Below are 20,886 nucleotides of genomic sequence, written 5' to 3' on the forward strand. Positions count from 1 at the left end.
GACCTCAAAAGATCATCTAGTCCAAATCCCCCTGCTGGAGCAGGAACGCCTAGGTGAGGTCGCACAGGAACATGTCCAGGTGGGTTTTGAATGTCTCCAGAGAAGGAGACTCCACAACCTCCCTGGGCAGCCTGTTCCAGTGCTCTGTCACCCTCACTGAGAAGTTTTTTCTCAAATTTAAGTGGAACCTCTTGTGTTCCAGCTTGATCCCATTACCCCTTGTCCTATCATTGTTTGCCACCGAGAAGAGCCTGGCTCCATCCTCATGGCACTCACCCTTTATATATTTATAGACATTAATAAGGTCACCCCTCAGTCTCCTCTTCTCCAAACTAAAGAGACCCAGCTCCCTCAGCCTTTCTTCATAAGGGAGGTGCTCCACTCCCTTAATCATCTTTGTTGCCCTAGTAAATTCACCGTGGTAGTTTTTGAGATTGTAGGAAAGAAAGAAAGACCGTTTTTTGAGACCGATGGAATGCCAAATTTGGAACAAAGTTTTACCATGTAAATTCTTGTAGTTGCCAGAAAGCCCTATACCTCTCTTGGGTCAAGATTTGTTAAGTAAATTGTAAGCTCAAATAACGTTTTCTGAGAATTCTGTTTAGTTGCATGTCCTACAAGAAGCTGCTTGGATGGTACAGATCTGCTTGCTTCAAGTGAGAAATCTCCAAGGAAATTTTGAATGCTGTATTTCCATTAGTATTAACAGCTAATATTTCGATAAAGCAAACACTACACTGATAGACCTGAAACAGGACTTCGATCCGGTAAGGGAAAACAATATCTAATAAATATGACAGCCAAACTGGAGTTAGAAACTTTGATGAATAAATTTATGACAACCTCACAGGCTGATTGCATTCGGCGTGTGATCAGAGAATAGTTGCATATATAAGGAGGCTTGTTTCTGTAATAAATGGCTTTGCGTGATTCACATTGAATCGGAATGCTGAGTCCTTTATTCATTCCAACACTACTCCATTTTTATTTTTTTTTCTGTGAATTTTGTCTCCTGAAAGTCTACCTTGCATATGGTTCTCAGGCCTTGCCTAAATTTTGCTACTGGAGTTCTAAATACAGACTCCAGAGTGAACGGTTATCAGGGAAAGAGGAATCCTAACAGTTTGCACCACGATGGATACAGGCCTCACCTGAAAGTTTGTCTCTGGAGCTCTAAGACACAGCCCCTGGAGCAAATGGTTATCAGGGAGGAAAGATGCCTGAAAGTTTGCCTCGTGAACGAATACAGGCATCTGGAGAGAAGTTAAGCAGCATTCGGCTTGGCATATTTCCCCCATGCAGTAAATAATAGAGTGAACCCGCCACCAAACTCTTTTAAGTTGCACTTCTCTTTAAGAAATCTAAACATTGTTCTGCAGTAAGCAGAACCTTAAATTGCTCCCCCGTGACAGGTGATTGTCCTGGGTTCTTCAACCAGAGGGTGGTGGAGCACCGGAACAGGCTCCCCAGGGAGGTAGACACAGCCCCAAGCCTGACAGTATTCAAGAAACAATTGGACAATACCCTCAGACACATGGTGTGAATTTCATGATTGTCCTGTGCAGGACATTCTATGACTCTATGATAATCCCTTAATGAACACAAGTGGATTAACAAAAGGAAAATGAGCAGGCTTTAAGCACAGGTCCTGTTCCTCCATCTTTCATGCTCACACCCCTTCTCCCTGCAGAAAGACAAGAACACTTCCAGTGTCCTGGCTCCTGGGAAGTACAAAACTGGGAGGGGAAGTAAATTAGAGGATGAAAATGTTACATAGAGAGATGAAAAATATAGGAGGAGGAAAAGTCCATTAAGAGAGCCTGTCTAGAATAGCAGGGATAAATTCTATCCAACTAATACTCAGGTTTAATTCATCTCACAAATGGCCTCAGATATCTCTGACCCAATAACTCTCTAAAATAAATTATTTTTCTTCCAGTGAAACAAAAAAGAACCATCTGTCCCAAATGGAACTGCCTATTGCATCTCCCTAAAGACAGTTTGTAAGAAGCCATTGAAGGAGGAATGTTGCAAACCAGTTCCTGTGGTTAAAAGTTAAGCTAGGGGGAAAGTTAGCCAGAGAGGCAAGAAACCATACTTTCAATGGAAATAAATAAGGGGAGGATGTTGTTAGAATTAGATTAGTGAGATAAGTAAACTGAGGCAGGGCATCTGGGAAGCATTGGGTAGTCTGTAAACCCTGCAGTACCCACCCAATGGGGAACAGGGGAAGGAATTTGCAGCTGAGATTAGGGTAATATAAGCAGGGGCTTTTTGCCCTGTTCCGTGTGCTTACCATGAGGTAGGACACCCGGTTTTGCAAAATCGTTAATAAAATATGCTTTGCTGAGAGATCCTACCTGAGCCTATTATATTGGCAAGATTATAGTTTCTTACAGATGTGGGGGCTTGCCCAGGAATCAAAGTCATCATCTCTGGGGTCCCTATCGCTGAAGGACAGGAAGGCACACCCTGTTGATTTCAATGGTCCTGTGGATCGTCGTCGCGGACTCCAGGAGGGACTGACAGAAACCCCAAGGCTGTATTGAAGAAGACGGATCCCTGCAAATCATAGGGAAAAGGATAAAGTGGTAGGCACAATACAAGCGACCAGGCAACTCTGTGCATGGACCAAGATAAGAAAACAGACTGTCAAGTACTACCTTGGTGGTCAGGGCTGTTCTGGGAGGAGGGATGAGGTGGAAGGACAGAGTCAAAGAGAAGCCTCGGGACTCAGAATGGGAAATAAAAATGCTAGGCTTAGAGAGGATAAAGGAAAAATCACTGATGACATTCCTCCAGACAATCTGTTAGGGAGGATGTTAAGGTATTGGGGAGACATGTCATGTACAAAAAGGAAGGATAAAAAGAAAATGGTAAAGTATTGTGGTTTTGTCTGGACAAAGGAGCCCATAATAGAGCAGACAATATTCTGACCAAAATATGGATCCAATGACCATTGGCTATGCCAAGATCTAAACTGGTACATAACAAAAAAAAACAAAACAAACAAACAAACAAACAAACAAAAACAGTAGGGGGTTCAAGTCCTCCTCAGTACCAGGGTGGGTTCAAGTCCCTCCCTTGCTGCAACATGTTTATGAGTGCAAAGTGCATGGCCTGTTCAGTGTAAAGTGCACATAAAAGGGGGTTCAAGTCCCTCTTGGGAATGGGAAAATATCCTTTAGACATAAACCGTTGACCAAGTCTGAGACTAGGACCTAGACTCCTCTCTGAGAAGGAGTTTAGAAAGCAAGGGGGTCCTTTCTGAACTTTGTGACTCAACAGGATGTTCTCCCTGATTTTTTTAGTGATGGTGTGCTGGGTTGGTCAAGATGGGGTTAAGTTCTACACTGCCAGGACATCCAGGTATTCTATACCACATAAGGTCAAGCTCAGGTATAAAGGAGAGAGAAGCCAGGGATTGGCTCTTTTTTTGCTTTGCTGGTGGCCTGGTACTGCTCATTTTGGTTTCAGTGTGAGCTGCAGCAGGAACGTGCTACTGCAGCCCCTAGTGTTGGGGCTGCTGCGTGTCAGGGTCTCTTTGTAGATTCTTTCATTATTCTTGTTACTGCTTGTTAATTTTTGGGGGTTTTTTTTGGGGGGTTTGTTTGTGGGTTTTTTTGTTTGGTTGGTTTTGGGTTTGGGCTTTTTTTTTTACTTTGCTGTTCCCTTAAACTGTTCTTATCCCAACCCACGAGTTTTGCCTTTGTTCTCTGATTATTCTCTCCATCCCACTGGGAGCGGGGGAGGGCTGAGCGAGCAGCACCTGGTTTCAGCTGCTGGCTGGGGAGGTCTGGGGCTAAACTACAACAGATGGGAAATAAACTCAGTGTAGAAAAGGGGATGCCTTTGGCCGAGGTATTGCAAAATTGGAAAAAGATTTATGGTACAGCAGGTTTGTCAAGCAAAGCATGCAATGACCTTAAGTTGAGAAGATTGACAATTTGTAACTAAAAATCACCTAGAAAACAGATGTCCTGGACAGTGGGTTACTGGTATGTATAGGATGATTTGGCATATTGATAGAGGGAACTAACATTTTAAGGGTTAACTAAACATATAACGGGTGCCTACTAACATACTAACACTTTAAGGCTTAGCCACACAATAAGTGCTTAGTTTAGAGCTTTATGTAAACTTATGTTAAGAAAAACAGAACCCCATCGAATGCCAAGATAAGAAGTTTTACTGCACCTAGCTGTAAACTTGAGGAGACAAGATAACGAAGATTTACAGCAAAAGGGGGCGCCAGTCTGGTTTCAATCGACTTGGCAGCTTGGGTTCCAGTCAATTCATCATGAGCCAAAGGTAAAAAGTTCACTGTGATGAAGCTGAAGAAGCCTTCATCCAAAGACCCCCAAAGACCCCTCCTCAAGACCACCAGATGGCACTGCGCAGGTGCAACAGGGCGGGGTCAAGGAGGAGACTATGGAAATGATTACCTGGGACTCATTTTAATAAGAAGCAGGAAAGGTTATGAATATGTATAGGCGTTCCTGGGGTCATTATGAATATGTAACACCTTACTGTATTTAAACACACCTCATATTGTTAGAAGTTGCGCATGAATGGTGGAACAATCCCCCTTGTGCCCAACATCGAAATAAACATACCTGCTTTATAACTTTGTGAGTTGTAAAGTTTTATGACTTTATAGGCTGTAAAGTTGTTTCCGCACGTCAATATGACCACCATAGAGAGGATGGTCGAAAATGAGTACGAAAACTTCGAGAAAGAATTTTAGTTGCAGTTGTAATTTAACTAAGGTGTCCGCAGAGCCAGTCTCTCCAACACCCTACACTCCTCCCTCTGAATCACTTCTTGATTCTCTCCCCAGCTGTCTTTGTAACAAGCAGTTCCGAGAAATGTTTGTTCATTAAAGCTCCTGGAGATGCTTGTTTGAGGTCTGAGAAGTGTTTGTATGCTTACTTGCTTTGTCCTGCTTGATGTATTTACCTTACAAGGAGATGTTTGTTTGAGTTCTTACTTGCTTTGTCCTACTTGATGTATTTACCTCATAAGTAACCAAAGTAACGCGATCGAAACTGGCTACACAGCAGTCAACGCTCACATGATACGAGCCTTCAACATGAGTGAAAAGTTACACCCGGAAGCTGTGGACCAGAGATGGACTATAAGAACCAGAGAACTGAATCAGCTGTGTGCATGTGCCGCAAGGGAGACTGAGGTCTCTAGGCCGCACCCAGCGCTGTCTTTGCTTATTGCTTGATTAGAAATAAAACTTTTGTTACTTACAAGACTAAGTCAAAATTTATTACATCTTTGCTATCCTTACTGCTTTTGTTGGGCTTTACCCTGGGATTACTGAAGTTATTTTGCAATGCATCCAGCAGTTGACATGTATGTGTATGTGTGTGTAGGAGAAGAAATGTGAGGGGGGGTGTGCATGTGAAATGTTCTCCTTTTCTCCAGTGTTAAATGCATGCACCCATCACCCCTGGGACCCCGGGGATTTGGTTATGTAAGGAAACAAAACTCTGAAGTTAAGAGAAGATGGGGATCGATGTGCATCATTATTTTCTAAGATTTTTTTTTTTTTGAGGGGGGGATATAATCCATCCTGAGCGGATGTTAACCTGTTATTGAGAGAGCTGCTCTGCCCAGAAAGATAATTGAAAAGACTGTGGAATTAACGCTACAGACAAGGGGAAACTAAACTGCCTAGCCCCAAGGTGATTCTAATTGTGATCATAATAAGCAGATAGAGATAACTTCCAAACAATGGTTAAAAATCTGATAAAAGTGATTGGAGTTTTCAAGGAGATAAGAGTAAATTGAACTAAAGTGCAGGAATGTAGACAGAAGACAGAGGTTTGGCAGGCTTTGTAATGAACTGGTAGCAAGTGTGGTTGTGGATCTACGGAAGTATTTCAAAGAGCATGTGCCAGGCTGGCAAGAGGAATTTGCAAAGATTCTGAGTGTGGCTGTGTTTGTGTATGATGGTCAGGAAGAGAAGCAAAAAGTTGAACCAGTGAAAGAAAGAAGGAAGAGAGAGGGACATTAGATTGATTTGTTAGCAGCAGCTTTAGCTAGGAATTTGCAAGTGAGAGATAAGGATTGAGGGGGGAGAAAACCTGGGTGATAAAAGGGAAAGAATGAGAGAAAACAGAATGCTATTGTTGTGGAACTCTGGGACATTTACCCCTAAGGCAGCAACCATTCGCAGTGACTAAAGGAGGAAAACTCAATAGACTTCAGAAAATCAGAGGGGCTGGAAATGTTTTTTATGTGAGGAAACTTGTTTAAATCGCAGAAGGGCATATAATTGGTAGTGATACCTGTATTTCTGATTATTAAGTTGTACTTCTAATCATTAAGAAATCACAGGATCCATATAGCTTAGGAAAACATAGGAGTCTAGCAATTTTTTTTAAGACTAGCCAACCACGATGTTCTTTGTATAAGCAGAACTTGTACCAGAGGTAACTTTGCGCTTAGTAATTACACCCTATTGTTAGAATTGTCATAGATGTATGGCATGTTCCTCTGAAACAAGACCTGGTCTTCAGTAATAGAACCTGAAGCAGGATGCTGAAGCAATAATTAAACAAACACTATACGATGTTGCTTAGTGTTGCTTAATGGATAAGATTGTGTGCTGCCAACATGGAGAGCTGAGTTAGCAGGCATGTGATGAAGATGAGAAATGACCCCCTGAAGAGGAAGAAACGACCACCAAAAAGACTGTAAGAGACTGCGATGTCCACAAAAAGGACGTTAGATGGCAGCAGAGACCGTAGAATAAGTAGCCTCATGTTTATGTAATTAATTCTTAGAATAGGCATGTGATATGTTAATGTTTTCTAAGAATTGTAATGCATATGTAATTTTTCTGTCAATAGAAGCCAAGTAAGAATGATCAGTGGACAACTCACTTATGGAGGAGCATCCCCAGTGCTGTCCTGGTGCTGATTAATAATAAAAGGAATGCTGCTTTTAAAACAACAACAACAACAAAAGTGGGTTTAAGAGTTTATTAATTTACCGATTTTATGGTATCATTTTGGCACCCCAGGTGGGACAAAACTCCTGACCCTGATGGCTCCTGGGGTCGTGGAGGTTCCATCTGGCACCAAGAAGTTCTCTTGGAGAACCTGAAACAGAGAAATAAACTTAACAGCAGAGTCAATTATAATGTTAAGCGGCATTCTTTATTTTATCAGCGCTGGGGAACACTGGGGATCATCCTCTATAAGTGCTCCAAAGACTGGATGCTCTTGCGTTGCTTTTATTCACATAATTATTACATATGCATTACAATTTTTGAAAATTTTGACATACAATACATCTATACTAAAAAATAATTGATGATGTTAGTTATAATTTAGTTTCTTACAATGCACCTATTAATTATTAGTTAAATATAAACTAAGCATTCTGCTTCTAAACAATGTATCACTTAATCTTCTGTCTCCCTCTTGTCATGCAGAAGGATCTAAAACTTGAAAAATACCCCCTCGTTTGCAGGTGGTGAGGAAGCCCCTCATTTTGCAGGTGGTGAGAAAGCATTTATCTCTGCCCTGGTGAGACCACATCTGGAATATTGTGTCCAGTTCTAGGCCCCTCAGTTCAAAAAGGACAGGGAACTGCTGGAGAGAGTCCAGCGTAGAGCAACAAAGATGATGGAGTGGAGCATCTCCCTTATGAGGAAAGGCTGAGGGAGCTGGGTCTCTTTAGCTTGGAGAAGAGGAGACGGAGGGGTGACCTCATTAATGTTTACAGATATATAAAGGGTGAGTGTCATGAGGATGGAGACAAGCTCTTCTCGGTGACAACCAATGATAGGACAAGGGGTAATGGGTACAAACTAGAACACAAAAGGTTCCACTTAAATTTGAGAAGAAACTTCTTCTCAGTGAGGGTAACAGAACACTGGAACAGGCTGCCCAGGGGGGGTTGTGAAGTCTCCTACTCTGGAAACATTCAAAACCTGCCTGTGCAACCTCATCTAGGTGTTCCTGCTCTGGCAGGGGGATTGGACTAGATGATCTTTTGAGGTCCCTTCCAATCCCTAACATTCCGTGATTCTGTGATTCTGTGATTCTGTGATTCTGTGATTCTGTGATTCTGTGAAGTTAGTTATAATTGATTAGTTTCTTATACACAATACATTTATTAATTACTAGTGAAATATAAGCTAAGCACTCTGCTTCTAAACAATGTATTACTTAATCTTCTGTCTCCTTCTTGTCATGCAGAAGGATCCAAAACTTGAAAAATAGCCCCTCGATTTGCAGGTGGTGAGAAAGCATGTACCATGTCAATTGGTTAATGATGGGTACATCTTTGTAACTTAATCACAGTATACATTAATTTAGCAGCTTCTCTTCAGTGGAGTTAATTTTCTTTATGGCAGGTAGTATGGCATTATGTTTTGGATTTATGCTAAAACCAGTGTTGATAATAGAGATGTTTTTGTTATTGTTGAGTGATGCTTGCACAGAGTGGAGGCCTGTTCTGTCTTTCACACTTGCCCCACCAGCAAGGGGGGGGGGGCAGGGATCTGTCAGAGGGGACACAGCTGGGAGAGCTGTCCCCAATGAAGATTGCTTGAAGGATACTATTTATCGATGTATTACTCTAGCAGAGAAAGGTCACTGTGAGTCTTTTTCTAAGCTTAAGTCGTGTCATAAAAAATTAAAATATTTAGGATTCATATTAAAAGGAAAAATTACTAGACCTGGAATGGGTCAAAGCTATTGTAGAAATATCTTGACCAGATCTTAAAGAAGCAATTGTCAAAATTAGTATTAGAAACTAGATTACCCCGGACTAGATATCTACCTATAGCCCTGTTGAGAATCAGAATCGCTCCTTGCAAGGATATAGGAGTTTCACCTTACAAAATGCTCTTTGGGCTGCTATACCTAGGCAGAAACAATGGACCCCCACAGTTTGAAACTAAGGATATGTTTCTTAAAAACTATATAGTCAGTTGTCTTCTTTTCTGTCTTCTCTCAGGCACCAAGGGCTTCTAGCACAAATTCTGCCGTTAGAGTTTACAGCTCACAAGTTTCAGCCTGGAGACTGGGTTGTGGTCAAATCCTGGAAGGAAAATGATCTTCAGACAGGTTGGGAAGGACCATTTCAAGTTCTACTGACCACCAAAACAGCAGTACGAATAGCTGAGAAAGGGTAGACTCATTACACACAGATCAAAGGGCAAATCAAACCTCCAAGGACAACAGCGAATGGCAAGTACAGACAACTGACAACCCCCTAAAGACACAGAGATGAAAATGAGATGGAACATTTGGGGATTATTTATCCTGTATTGTGTAGAATTTACAAAAGGGTTACTCATCATTAACATCAATGAAGCTGAAAGTTCCCTAACAATTTGAGTAGATGCTTGCCAGATCCTTAATTGTGGAGATGTACAGAGCCAAAGAGAATTGGGTCATGAAAACAAATACATGTGTCCAGGGGAACTGAGCTGCTCTAAGGATGATTTAAATAAGTGCATAGTTTTCATTGTTGTCTCTCCTTGCCCACCCTGGAACAATGTTTTCTGGACCACAGAGTTTAGGGGATGGACAGTGTCATGCAGGGACCCCAAAATTAGTTTTAGACGGACAACCAGGTCCAAAACAGACTTTTATTCTGTCCAGAAAAGTCTGGCAAAACAACCAATTAGAAACAGGATTTATACAATTAGTTAGCACTCTGGTAACATAACATACAAGTTTAGATATCAGTTGAGGAAATTTTTGGGGTACGGCAAATAAGAATAATGGAGATCCACAGCGTGCATACCTGGACTCACAAGAAACAATGCCAGAGCTGTCCCTGACTCCAGGAAAATACACTTGCTTATCTGGGGAGGAATTACTTAATACACTCACTTATCTAGTGAGGAAATACACTTGCCTGTCTCCAGCAAGGACCTACACTCGCTTATGCAGTGAGGAAAATATCTAGTAAGTTATCACTCACCCACACGCGGAGGTGAGGCAGTCCCAGTCCTGGGAGGTTACCTTAGACGGCGTCCCAGTCTAAGGGGAGGGCTCATCAGCTGTAGCAGACCCATGACTCCGAGAGGACCACTAAAGGGGATCCTCAGCGGGCACCCCGTTTTTATAGTCTAGTCAGATCTGGCTGTGGGCATTCCAGAAGGTTCTTGGCTTCTCTGTGCCCCCCCCCCCCCCCACCGCTCTGGCTATGGGCGCCCAGAAACTTCTCGGCTTCTCTGCACTCCCCCCCCCCCCGCTCTGGCTATAGGTGCCCAGAAACTTCTCCACGCCTCTCCCCCTAGCTTGGCTAAGGGCAAACAAAAGGAGCTATTAACTGCCCCACTGAAGGAGAAGGGGGATGTGTTGGGGGAGAGGGGAATGTGCATGCACCTTCCACATCAAAGAAAAGGGGGGGGTGGGGGGATGTGCAACTGCCACAGACAGTAAGCAATGAACAGCAATGAATGGTTATGTCCTCAAAGTATAGAGTTGAAAAGAAAAATTACCCTATCCAAAGGACAGTCTCTCCCGGGATGTGAGTCTCTGCAGTGCAACCCTTTACTAATTACAATTCAGGGAGTAGATGACTCAGTAAATGGAGTTTATGGATTAGGAGCAGACATTAGTGGAAAAGATCCCCTAGGAAGGTTCAAAATACAAGTGTTAAAGAACAATAGTAATGAAGGAGTAACAGGATCACCTACTGAAAAACCTCCAGTAGAGCCTTGGTTCCTGACAAATGACCCTAAAGTGGTCACTGTCATAGAAATATCAGATTTAAGAGAAACTTTTGAAATCGAAACAGGATATGGAGGTATGAATGCCTGGGTAGAATTGATCAAATATATGGTGCAAAGCCTAAACAAGAGCAGTTGATATGCATGTGCATCAGGAAGACCTGTGGCACAGGTAGTGCCCTTCCCTCTGGGATGGAGCAGAGATTGGCAGGGGATGGAGTGCATCTTAGCCTTATACCAAGACTCTATGGCGTGGGGAAATAAGTCATGTCACACTCTCTCCCTACTCTTTCCAGCCTTACAGAGGAAAGATATCAGAATTCCCCTAGAATTTTCAGGAATAATTGGAAATCATACTGCCTGTCTCTCATGACGGGGCAGGAATGATACCAGGGTTCCTAGGAAACATGAGTAGGTGTGTAGAAACACAGTAAGTTGGTCCCCATTAAAGCAATTATACTTCTTTAAATGTTCCCCAAGGGGATTTTTGATGGTACTGTAGGAAGAGGATACTTCATTCCACTTTACCTCCCCACTGGGAAGGCACTTGTGCTATTGTTCAACTGGCAATTCCTTTTACCCTGGCATTTGAACACCACAATTCATCAGGGCGACAGAAAAAGGAGTTTAGGGTTTTCCTTTGATGACAGAGTTTATCTTGATTCAGTTGGGGTTCCCAGAGGGGTCCCCAGTGAACACAAAGCAAGAAGTCAAGTAATGGTGGGTTTTGAATCTGTTTTATTCTGGTGGATAACTATAAACAAGAATGCAGATTGGATAAATTACATCTATTACAACCAACAACAATTTATAAATTATACTAGGGAAGCAGTTAAGGGAATCACTGAACAATTAGATGCTACTAGTAGAATGGCATGGGAAAGTGGGATTGTTATAAATAAGAGCCAATAAATCGATTCTGCGTCAATCAATCGATTTTATTTAGCAAGCGGTAATTAGGCAAAACAGCGCTGGGTGACCGGGGGAAGCTCAGTTCCACCAACAGGCACCCCAAATCAACCTTTCGTATGTGCTTATATACGTTATGCGTTCGTTTACGTGCTGGGAATTTCCGCCTCTGGAACTTTTGTTATCTGTTGCAACATCCGAGCGCTTTGTTATCTGTAACACCATCTGGGAGTCCTATTATCTGTGGCACCATCCGGGAGTCCTGTTATCTATGACACCATCCGGTAGTCCTGTTATTTATGGCACCACCTGGTAGTCCTGTTATTTATGGCATTGTCTTTAACTACTACTACAAGGTTCTACAAAACATAATCAAACTCGCACAAGCACAGTTACTGCTTACAATAATATGCATAATACAATTGAATCCTACTCGATTTGTTCAACATTAAAAATTTTGACCATCACTTATTACAATTCCCCCCTTTTTTTTTTTTTTTACTCATTTATTTGTTGATCAAATCGAGTTACCGCTTTTCGGGCTAGTAAGGTCATTTCAGCTTCTTCATCAGTTCCATGTTTCTGTAGCAGCATAAGGTGTACCCGCTCTACACGGTTTTTAACTAGTCCAATAAATCGATTTAGGATACATCACATCTTCTTGATGATATAATATCCTTGGAATGATAGTAACTGACATGCAATACTCTCGGGAACTGTTAAACACTTTTAAAGACACACATGGAGTAAGTCCCGTCCTGGAACATATCCATTTTGTTCTATTCGGGGGAATAATATATCCTGTGGTTTTATTAAGGCTTGGTATGATATTCCCACAAAGTGGTCTCTTGGAATTTGGTACTTTACCTGTACAAGTCCCTATGCCAGTTACATGTTGCATAGTTATCCCTCTTTTCTGCTTTTCCCAGGGACATTGAATAGGCATAGACTCCTTGTTTATGGTATACCGACGATTATCCCATATAGCTTCATAAAAGGGTGGATTAACATTATAACACAACCAGCAACCCATGGTTAAGTTGGGTTGAGTATAGTTTAGAGTTTGATAAGCAGCCAGAATAATTCCCCATAGAGGATTCAAAGATTCCGGGGCTTCAATATTCAGAGATTTCAAGGCTTCAGTGACAGTTTCCTCTATTACTATTATATTCTCCTTCTCTACTGTCTTTGTCTCCCTACCTAGAGGGGTCGGTTTAACTTCTTCTTTCTTTATGAGAAACATGCTTCCTCTATCAGCACCCGGTCGATAATATCGCATTCCCCAGGTTTTTCTAACAAACCATCCACTATGTTCAGGGTTTGTTATGTTAAGGAATATATATTCATACTCGCCATCACTGTCCCGCTCGTTTCGGTTGCGAGGATAACCGACTTTTAGTCGGCGGCCTTGGTTCGAAGGAGGAATGCATCCTACAGGTCCCCATCCAACCTTTAAGAACTTATCAGTATTTGCCGGAGGAATTGGCCAGCTTGAGGCAATCATTTCACACCCCCAGTAAGAGCAGTAATAGTGTCCTGGGGTATTACAATACGAGGGCCCTGTGCTGGGGCACATATAAAACCCCATTTTGTTAAGGCATGGCTCAATCTGAACTAATTGGCATAAGGTTACAGTAAAAGAAGGTGACCCTGATGTGGTCTGTTGTTGTATTATCGTTTGGTCCTCCCATCGATAGAGGGTCCATTTAAAAGGTTGGTGAGAACTCCCCTGCTTTATTGCTATTATTACCGGTAAGGTAAGGAGGATTAGGGAGAGCAACCCGGCCCCTGGCTGGCTGAAAATCAGCCAGTGGAGGTTCATTTTGTTGAGGGTTGTTCTGCTTAAGGAGCTGCTTTATTTTAGAAGTCTTCGGAGGCACTTGCCAATCCCCACAAGGATACCCCTCTGCCTTGCCCTGGGCCTACTCTGTTGCTTCAGAGTAGCCGGATAAGTTATCTTCTCGGCAGCAGTTGTAGTCTTCAGGGGACTGCCTCCTGAATTCTCTCCTTGTTCTGTCACAACCCACTTTCCAATATTGAACCCAATAGGGCTATTTTCAAATACAAGGGTTTGGCCACTGTCCCGAATCCTCACAGGGTTTGGAACACTTCCTGTATCTTTTCTTACCAAAACGCTTCTTACACATCCTCTTGGTTATTTCCCAAATGTCTGGACTTATCAGTGATTATTAATATCCTAATGGTATCTAAGGTTTTTTTTTTTTTCCAACACTCATTACACCATCGTTCAACATAAGGAAACTTTTTTTCACTGCTGTATCCCGCACCTGTGACACACACGACATACCCACGGATTGCATTGCTTACATACAGGACATGCGATGTGCGACTTATGTAATTCCTTACAATTGTCCATAAAAAGCCTAGTATCCAGGGCTATGCGTCACGTGTCTGTTTCCTCTTGAAGGTCAGCTTCAACTCATCCAGTTTCCCAGTGACTTCCCAGTCTGTGTGCAGTATAGGACCTTTTACTCGATTAGCGTGTGTCCATCCTCTTTCCGCGGTGCAGACTGTGATATCTGTGGTGAGTAAAACAAGGAAAGGTCCCTCCCAGGACGGGTTAGCGATGATTCCCTCCATGTTTTTATGAGTACTTGATTTCCTGGTTTGATACGATGTATTGCTATATCTAAAGGTGGTCTCTAGACCACCAGACCTCGCTTTAACAGTTCTTACGAAGCCACACAAGCACAAAAGGGCCCGCGGGACTTCACCACACAACGCAGGAAGAAAAAAAAAACAAAGAACATATGTGGCAGGGACAACACCTCCCCCCCCACTCTGCTCGGTCCCCTGGACAGGAGAAACGGCACAGGAGCCACAAAGTGACCTTGGACAGGTGCCACTGTTCACTGATCAACCAACTGCAAGTCTGGTTCGTGCTGCCAGAGATGCACTTTGCAGACCTACAAAACCCAAGAATTTGCCCCAAATACTTCTGCATAGCACAGCATCAAACACATCTTAGTATCTTATTCAGTCTGGAATTCACACCTCAATCTATTGTGATTATGGAAGCTACTGAAAAGTCAATGAAAGGGGTTCTATGAGAGTTGGTCCCCACACTGAACACTAAAACACATGTAAAATAAAAGGGGACAAACTTCCAAGTCACGATTAGGGACGGTGATAGGTTCGACTTTTTTTTTTTTTTTTCAGATTCACCTCCCATTAAAGCAAGAGAAAAGTGCAACTTTGCAGCATGTTTGTTCACGTCAAGTTTTGCCTCAAGAACACATTTTGCAGTAACAAAATATGGTCTATAAGGTTGCAAAGTGCACAAGCTGAAGGCACAGAGTACAAGCACATAGGAAAACAGATTTCAAAATACAAAGTAACAAAAAAGAAATCTGGTATTTAAAACTCCCTGACAGAAGATACATTTATATGGGACCAACTCTTAAAGGTGACAATTTTTAAACTAATGAACAAATATTGCACAATAACAAAGTTTTATTCTTATTAAGTAAAAGCTCCCGAAAATACCTTGAAGTTTAAAAACTAATACACTGACGTGTTAACTAGTTTTAAGAATGTCCTTAATATTAAGAAAAGAGTGCAAAAAGGATTCTTCCATTCTAACACTTTTTGGAAACTGCTGATTCCAGCTGCCCATTTCTTTTATTACCAGCAATGCAGCTTTCTTATCTTCCTCATCTGCTAAATTATTCCCTCTTATTTGCGTGGAGGTTCCCTTCCGATGGCCCTTTACATAAACTACCGCAATTTGTTTGGGCCCTCTTAATGCCTCCAAAGTTTGCGTTATTAAGGTCTCATGTATTAATCCTTTACCCTGAGAATTCATCAGTCCCCTCTCTTCCCAAATTTTTCCGAACGTGTGAACCACCCCATATGCATATTTAGAATCTGTAAATATTGTTCCTCTCTTATCTTTTAACAACTGTAATACCCTCAATACTGCGAACAGCTCACAAGCCTGCGCTGACCATCCTGAGTTAAGGGGACCTGACTCCTTAGTTGTCCAGCTGTTTCCATCTATTATAGCGTATCCTGACTTCCTTTTCCCATCCACTACCCGTGATGATCCACATAAAAACTCCTCTTCTTCTTCTAAATCCTCTCTTACCTTGGTATAGTTTTACTTTCAATTCCCGATCTTTTATTTCTAAACTAATTCCCAATTCGACCATTAAATCCCTTCCTAATAGGTTATATTCAGCTTCAGGCACTAATAAAAGGGACCCTATCCCTATTCGGGATGGGGATTCTATTTCTACCCCTTTAATTACTAGTACAGAAAAGGGGTCTCCTTTTGCTCCTATTACTTCTATTTTCTCCGAAGATGGAGCACATCCCCGTGGCACAGTTTGGACAATAGATCTTTCTGCCCCCGAATCTACCAGGAATTCCATTTCCTGGCACTGGGGACCTAACTTTAATTTTATCAAGGGCTCTGTTGTTTTAGGAGTCCCCAGCAGATAGAGCCCCTGACACCCCTACTCAGCATAATACATTTTCTCATCCTGTATACGTTTCCTACAGCTCCTTCGCATATGTCCCTTCCTCTGACAGTAAAAATATTCGATTTCCTTCAAATCCTTCAGTCCGACTTGACTTCCCTGAGGTGGCCCATTCCCACCTATGCGTGGTGGCCCTCCCTTCTGTGGAGCCATCCTCTGTACCTCTCGAACTGCCGCTACTAAAATTTTAGCTTGCCTCTTCTGAGTCTCTTCCTCCCTTCTCACATAAACCTTCTGTGCTTCCCTTAGCAACTCATCCAACCCTTTCTCTTGCCAATTTTCCAATTTTTCTAACTTTTTTTTTTTTTTTAATATCCGGCCATGACTTCGCCACAAACTGTGTTTTTAAAAGAGCTTGCCCGACCGGTGTCATAGGGTCTATACCGTAATAAAGCTGCAAGCTCTTTCTTAGTCTTTCTAGCCATTCTGTGGGAGTCTCATCTTTCTTTTGTTGTTCTTTAAAGGCTTTATTTATGTTCTGCCCTTGAGGGACAGATTCCTTAATCCCTTGGACGATTATAGTGCGGAGATCTCCCATATGGCCCCTGTGTTCCGGGTTTTGATTATCCCAGTTAGGGCGCTGCTGGGGCCACTTAATGTCAGCACCCGGCCCTTGTTGGTGCCGTTGGTAAAGATTTAGGGCCTGACAAATCCAATTCTCATATGACCCAAAAATTGGCCGAAATAAATGATCTGGTCTAATCTGCTGGTTTCCCCAGACATGCATGCAATAGTAAACCATCTTTTCCCTATTTTTGTTTCACGTGCTAGACCTCTCCGTGGGTCCCTTCCCAGTGAACACAAGGCCCAATGAGGATTCTCGGGGAATATCTGGCAACCTCTCTGTGGGTCCCTTCCCCATGAGATCAGAAGGCTTGCCCTTCTTCTGTCCCATCTTCCGGAGTGTCTTCTTTTCACACACACACACGCACCCCTCGTTCGTGGCTCACGCCCTCGCGGGCTATGAGAACCGCACTACTAGAGAGTCCCGCCCTGCCTTATGGCAGGGTCCACACTCACTTCGCTTCCTCCCCAAGCCGGGGGGGGCGTCTCGTTCATGCACACTCCAGGATACCCACCCCAACCGAACGGAATCGCTTTCTATACTTACCCTCCCTGGGGTCTTCGTCCGGTTCTTCGTGCACAAAGGTTTAAGGGGTTCAATTCTTTTGCCTAATTACCTAAATTTAGGGTTCGGAGGTTAAGGTTTCAGGGCAATCCTCTGTCCACTCCAGGGCCGTCTGAAAACGGGACGGGGCGCCTCCCTGAAGTTTAAGAGTCCCTCCCAGAGATCCTTAATCCGAGTCACGGCACCAAAATTTGTTATAAATAAGAGCCAATAAATCGATTCTGCGTCAATCAATCGATTTTATTTAGCAAGCGGTAATTAGGCAAAACAGCGCTAGGTGACCAGGGGAAGCTCAGTTCCACCAACAGGCACCCCAAATCAACCTTTCGTATGTGCTTATATACGTTATGCGTTCGTTTACGTGCTGGGAATTTCCGCCTCTGGAACTTTTGTTATCTGTTGCAACATCCGAGCGCTTTGTTATCTGTAACACCATCTGGGAGTCCTATTATCTGTGGCACCATCCGGGAGTCCTGTTATCTATGACACCATCCGGTAGTCCTGTTATTTATGGCACCACCTGGTAGTCCTGTTATTTATGGCATTGTCTTTAACTACTACTACAAGGTTCTACAAAACATAATCAAACTCGCACAAGCACAGTTACTGCTTACAATAATATGCATAATACAATTGAATCCTACTCGATTTGTTCAACATTAAAAATTTTGACCATCACTTATTACAGGATGGTCCTAGATATGATGTTAGCAGAAAAAGGGGGTGTATGTGCAATGTTAGGATTTAGTCATTGTACCTTTATCTCAAACAGTACTGCCCCCGACAGCACTATAACCAAAGTATTGCAAGGACTCACAACTTTAGAGGAAGAACTGTCTGAGAATTCAAGGACAGATAGCTCATAGGATGGTTAGAATCTTGGTCTGGAAAATGGAAAGGAATGATAGAATCTATTTTTACTTCTTAAATCGTAGTAGCAGGAGTGCTAACTGCAATAGGATACTGTGTGTCTGGGGACTTGTTCAACACCTTATCGAGACAGCTCTATCAAAGCAAATGCTTTTAGAGCCACTGCCATACTCTGATAAAATGATGTTGCTAGAAGAACAGGAAGAATGGAGCAGTAGCGTATACCTAAATCCTGAAGAAAAAATGTGAAAATGCTGTCTAGGCTTGAAGCCACCTATGGAAATATATCATAAGAGAACGCAAAACCAACAAAAGTAAAAAATGAGAGGATGAAATTGTAAGGAGCCACTGAAGGAGGAATGTTGTTTTTGCAACTAGGGATCTGAGGCCTGACCCCAGAGGGTGGGGGCTGAGGGATATCCAGCTATCAGATCCTGATTGTAAAATAAAGTTTCTTTGCACTGAAGAGAAGCTGCTAAATTAATGTATACTGTGAATAAGTTACAAAGATGTACCCATCATTTACCAATGACATGATAAATGCTGCTTAACCACCTGCAAAATGAGGGGATATTTTTCAAATTTTAGATCCTCCTGTATGACAAGATGGAGACAGAAGATTAAGTAATACATTGTGTAGAAGCAGGGTGCTTAGCTTATATTTAACTAGATATTAATAGATGTATTGTAAGTAAGTTACTAATCAATTATTTATGTGTGTACTAATTGAGCTTGTGCAGAGAGCTACAAGTGTGGAGAGGTCGATCAGCAGACACAAGAAGAGACCCTCAGAAGCTCCTGCAAGAGGCTGCAGTACCTGTGAATGTATGCTAGATGGCAGCAAAGACCATGAAATAACTACACATACTCTATGCAATTATCTATCAATATAGATGTATTGCATGTTAAAAATTTCCAAAAATTGTAATGAAAATGTAATAATTGTGTGAATATAAACAAGGCAAGAGTGTCCAGTCATTGGAGCACTTATGGTGGATAATCCCCAGTGCTACTCCAGCGCTGCTAATAAAGAATGCCTGCTTAACATTATAATTGACTTTGCTGTTAAGTTTATTTCTTAGTTTCAGCACTAATCTCAGAATGCAAACCGATTCCTGTGGTTACAAATTAAGCTAGGGGAAAGGTTAGCCAGAGAACCAAAAAAACATACCTTCAATGGAAATAAATAAATAAGGGGAGGGGGTTTTTAGAATTAGATTAGTGAGACAGGTAAACTGAGGCAGGGCATCTCGGAAGCGTTGAATAGTCTGTAAACCCTTCAGTAGCCAATGAATGGGGAACAGGGGAGAGAATTTGCGGATTCGGGGGGGATATAAGCAGGGGTTTTTTGTCCTGTTCTGTGTGCTTACCACTAGATAGGACAACCAGTTTTGCAAAATCGTTAATAAAATATGCTTTGCTGAGAGATCCTGCCTGAGCCTATTATACTGGCAAGATGACCATTTCTTACGAATTCTCAGTAAGTGTCCTGGTTTTGTTAAAAACAAGTTTCTCTTTTAGTGAATTTGCCTGTCAGCTAAAGCCTTCATATTAGCTGCATTTTCCTGGAGAACCAGATACATGTTTTGGTAAACATAGCAATGGAATGCACAGTTATTGATAAGCATGGATGGACATCTTGTGAGAGGGGCAACGAGAAACTGGTGACCAAGAAACTGACCAACTGTGTATAACATTCCATTCACGTGAATACTTCATATAAAAGTGGGAGATCACGAGGATCTCGTCCCTTTTCCTTATGGCCAACATTAGGAGAGGACCTTCTGAGTCCTCCTTGGGAATTGAGGCCTAGTGACAGACTAAATCCAGTTCCAGTTGGCTGCAGAGTCCAGTCCAGGACTTCGGGCGCTGGCCCTACATCTGCTGGAGCAGCTGCCAGGACTTCCAAGATTGGTTTTGTATATTTCATATTATTTTTTCTTTTTCTTATTAGTAGCATTAGTAAAATATTTTTAATTTTTCCAACTCTCTTCTGTCTGTCCTTCTTTCCCTCCCAATCGTCTGTCCTTAGTGGGAAGGTGTCGAGAGTTTTTTGGCTGTCTGCTGTGAACAAGCCAGCGCTTGATGTGGCTGTCGTGCAGGCTAGCACCTGCACGGAGGTTTTTCCTAGAGACACCAAAGACTGAAAGGAAGTAAACAGAAGCTGGTCTGACCTCAACCCAGGCTGCAGGCACTGCCATTGTCGCTGCGCATTAATAGTTTGTGGACAGTGCTCTGCAGCTAATCACCATCTTGGTGGGGGGAAGAGTGACTGCAAGTGTAACCAATCATAGCCTGTGCTTGCCGCATGGCCTTTCAGTATAGAGTATATAAGGGTTGGAAAAACGTGGTCTGGCGGACATTGATATTCAGTGTTGTTAAGAGTTCATTAAAGGGTATTGATGTTAAATTCATATTGAATTAGACTCATTACTCTCACCGCCCCACCCGTCGTGCTCAAAGAGGTCCTGCCGGCAATTTTGCATTCTCCACATCATCTTACGACAAATGGTAGCAGAGGATGGTTCGCAAAGCAGGATCTCCGGAGCACAATTTACTGCGGTAAGCAGCATTCATAAAGATGGAGCCAAGCTGGGTTGGTAGGAGAGTGTGCTTTGTCCCGTATCAAAAGACAAGCACCAGACAAGCTGGCCACTTGCCTTCTACCGAAAAGACCGTTTGCCTAAAAGCACAAAATTTGGAGCTCGAGGCAATAGCGGCACTGTCGACCAGTATACTCTCTAAGAGAGGTATCGAATCGT

General features: G+C 42.5%; 1 long non-coding RNA gene across 1 annotated transcript; it reads right to left on the minus strand.

Annotated features, from left to right (window-relative positions):
* Positions 1-12,108: 12,108 nt before the first annotated feature.
* LOC135577046 (uncharacterized) lies at positions 12,109-20,018 on the minus strand. The gene is made up of 2 exons (XR_010468653.1): positions 17,237-20,018; positions 12,109-14,163 (listed from the first exon to the last, which is right to left on the minus strand). It is a non-coding gene; the product is annotated as an uncharacterized LOC135577046 (long non-coding RNA).
* Positions 20,019-20,886: the final 868 nt, after the last annotated feature.

The sequence above is a fragment of the Columba livia genome, chromosome W (assembly GCF_036013475.1).
Source record: "Columba livia isolate bColLiv1 breed racing homer chromosome W, bColLiv1.pat.W.v2, whole genome shotgun sequence".
Taxonomy (NCBI): Eukaryota; Metazoa; Chordata; class Aves; order Columbiformes; family Columbidae; genus Columba; species Columba livia.